The sequence below is a fragment of the Hibiscus syriacus genome, unplaced genomic scaffold, assembly GCF_006381635.1.
Source record: "Hibiscus syriacus cultivar Baekdansim isolate YM2019G1 unplaced genomic scaffold, ASM638163v2 tig00111207_pilon, whole genome shotgun sequence".
In the NCBI taxonomy this organism is placed as follows: domain Eukaryota; kingdom Viridiplantae; phylum Streptophyta; class Magnoliopsida; order Malvales; family Malvaceae; genus Hibiscus; species Hibiscus syriacus.
The window spans coordinates 9,897-14,242 of NW_024063019.1; positions in this window are offsets into that span (position 1 = coordinate 9,897).

Genomic DNA, 4,346 nt, shown 5'->3' on the forward strand with positions numbered 1-4,346 from the left:
TGTAAAATGTTAAGAAATGTGTAAAATTAACTAAATTGCATTAATTTCAAAAGTTAAGAAAAAATTGAAACAATTATATATATATATATATATATGTATGTATGTATAATATGTATAATGAATGTTATGATAATATGATGCATGTATATATAATGTACATTATACTTTATGTATATATATACATATACATATACATATACATATACTTATACTTTATAGTTTATAGTTTATATATGTATATAAAGTACCAAATTGAACAAACATGAAATTGGAAATAAAAAATTGAATAAATTAAGCACACACATTGATGAGGGATGAAATTGAATTAATTATAAAATGTGAAACTAATATTAATATAAAAATGGAATAATTGGATACATTTAAAAAGTTGGTGAACATAATTTGAAAAGAAATTTATTGTGTGATTTATTTTATAGGGTTTGTTTTAAGTAAATTACTAAAATATAAATAAGGATGGGTCAATTTCAGATATGAATATAATTTAAAGAACTAAATTGAACAAATCTGAAATTACAAATTTAAATTTAAATAAAATAAATAACATAAAAGGATCAAATAAAAAAATGTAAAATGTGAGGGAAAATTATAAAATGGATTGAATTGCATTAATTTCAAAAATTGGGGAAAATTAAAACAATTATATATATATATATATATATATATATATATATAATGAATGTTATAATATGATGCATGTATATATAATGTAAAATATAAGTATATATAAAGTGTAAACTATAAAGTATATATACTTTAAAGTATAAAATATATATATATATATATATATATATATATATATATATATATATAAACTATAAGTATTATTTAGTATATATAAATTATAATATATATTTTTACTAAAACTTTATATATTATAAAAACTATATATAAAGTATTATAAGGACAAAATATATATATAATATAATATAAGTATAAGTATATATACATATAAAGTAAAAGTATATAAAATAAATATATATATATATATATATATAAGTTCTAGTATAAATTATATACATATATATAATATAAACTATAAGTATATTATATAATAAAAGTATAATTATAAAGATTAAAGTATATTATATATATTATATATATATATATATATATACTCTATTCTTTATATATATACTTTATTCTTTATAATTATACTCTATTTATATGTATAATACTTATATTATATATTATTATATATGTATATATACTTTATAGTATATATATATATACTTTATATTCTTATATACTTGTATATTTACTTATATATTTTATATTATATACTTAGATACTTTATATTATATGATTATATACTTTATCTTTATAATTATACTATATATATATATTATACTTTATATTATTATATGTATATACTTTATACTAAAACTTTATATACATATATATACATACTTTACTTTATAGTTTACACACACACATATATTTGTATACATATATTTTATATTATATACTTATATACTTTGTCTCTATAATTATATATGTGTGTATGTATGTAAACTATAAAGTAAAAGTATGTATATATATATATAATTTATAGTTTATATATATACTCATATACTTTATATTTAAACTATATAATTTATAATTATACATATATAATATAAGTTGTATATATTTAAATATAATTCATATAATTCATATTAATAAACTATAATTTATATATAGTTTAATAGTTCATATATAAAGTCTATAGTTCATGGTATATATAGTTTATACATATATATATATATATATATATAGTTTATAATAATATAAATAAACTATATAGTTTATATAATATAATATATAATATAATATATATATAATATATACTTTATATATTTATATAATTTTATGTAGTTTATATAGTATATATTATAATTGTTTAAAAAAATTTCTCAACTTTTGAAATGAATGCAATTTAGTTCATTTTACAAATTTTTCTTAAAATTTTACAATTATTTCGATTTGATCCCTTTATGTTGTTTAATTTATTTAAAATTTTTATTTGTAATTTCATATTTGTTCAATTTAGTCCTTAAATTATATTTGCATCTGAAATTGACCCATACTTATTACTTATTTATTTTTTAATTGGCCCATAACTTTTTAAATGGGCATAATTTAGTACTTTTTATATTAATTTCAACCTCACATTTTAAAATTATTTTGATTTGATCCCTCATCAATGTGTGTTGTTTAATTTATTTAAACTTTTACTTGTAATTTCATATTTGTTCAATTTAGTCCTTAATTTTATATTTTTCATAAAATTGATCCATGATTATTTATATTATTAGTAATTTACTCTAAATCATATACAATTACAAATTACAATTCAACGTTCGCGAAAGTCAAAAATAATTAATCAAAAAATAAAAATTGACCCGATTTAAACTCAATCCGTATATGATAAAGATCCGACCTGAATTTTATCTGCAAATCATGCCACCCGATCTGATCGAGATCTGCCTGAAGTCCATCTAAACATGAATTAACTTGGTCTTTATATGCTCCGGACCAGAACTGTTTTGACCTGAACTGACATCGATCCGAACTGAAAGTAACCCGACCTGAACTCGAACTGTATCTGGTGTTAAATCAACTTGAAAATGATCTAGCCTGATTTGACTTGGACCTAACCTGATCTGAGTCGAAGCATCAAATTTACCTGACTTGACATGTATCCGATTTTACCTGACTTGACAGCATCCAACTGAAACTTGAACGATTACCCAATTTTACATCCTTATTTGTAACACCTTAGACTGATGCGGATAACCCGATCCGATCTGGAGTGTCATATTAGGGCCACCGGAGCGACCCATTGTAAAAATAGCGGAAAATTTAAAACTTTTTATTAGAACATGTAAACTTATAAAATCATTTATCAGTATGCAGAAATAAAACAACTTTTCAGACTCATATATAAAAATAGAATACAATTGCATGCCCCCTAATCACATGTAGCATCCTCCGAAAGCAACGCCAGAATAACTCCCTTATTGATGTTGATAACTGTACTGGTACAATTCTTTTAACCTGCAATGGTGAGTAATAGAGTGATCTTCGGAAAGCTCAGTAATACAGAACTACCAGATGATGCTATAGAATATGCAGATAAATGGAAAGCCATAATTTCCATATTGAATCAGACGTATTCAAATTTTCGGGATAATCAGAGGTTCCACTGGTAGTTCATCGAATAGAAGCCATGAATATCTCAGTTCATAGGAAACATTTCATAGTATCACGTTTTTAGGAGATTGAATAGGATGTCTAGTGTGTTCCAATCAAAACCAGTGAAAAGATATAAATCTTTTAAAACCATAGTTGAACCCCCCAACCAAACTCCATTATGCAGTTCCCCAGAACTGCATCCATAGGGCTTGCCCTCAGCACACAATAAAAAGGGGAGCCAATCTAAGGATATACCTTGGATCTACCCAAGGACATCCTTAGATCCGTAGGGTTACCTTAAGCACACAACTAAGGGAACCAACCTAAGGATATACCTTGGGGCCTACCCAAGATATCCTTAGGTCCGTAGGGTTACCTTATGCACACAGCAAAGGGAACCAACCTAAGGATATACCTTGGTACCTACCCAAGATATCCTTAGGTCCGTAAGGTTACCTTATGCACACAGCAAAGGGAACCAACCTAAGGATATGCCTTGGGGCCTCCCTAAGATATCCTTAGGTCCGTAATGACTTACAGTCGGATCAGGGCTGTGCCTCCATACTCCAGATTCCTATCCATATAAAAATCCAGTAGAAATCAGTTTTATCCGTAAGTCGTAATACTTGGATCGTGATCTAGTAATATTTCATATCCGTGTTATGAAATAAATCGTATATCAAATTTTCACCTGTACACCGTAAGTAGTCAAATGATTAACCCAAGGGAGTACCTTGGGCCTGAAAGCTTACCCAAAGATCCCCTTAGGTCCGTAAGAAATTTCCAGCTTGATCAGAGTTGTACCTCCAGTCTACCCATATAATATCCCAGTAAAACAGTTCGAGTATAACCAGTGAAACATAAAACTATAATTCATAAACCATTAGTTTCCATGATTCCATAAATCAGAAACAATTTATATTTTCGATAAAACCATAATCATAAATCACTTACCATGTTGCCATGGTTCATAAACCAATAAATCAATACTTGTACTAAACTCATTTCAAAACATATAAAATCGTCATGTAATTCATTTGGAACACACTAGAGTATCCACGTATATTTTTTCAGAGGCATTTATCGTTATCAATAAGGACACACATGAAACTCGAGCAATTTGATCGGATTCCAGGAACAAGGTTCTATTG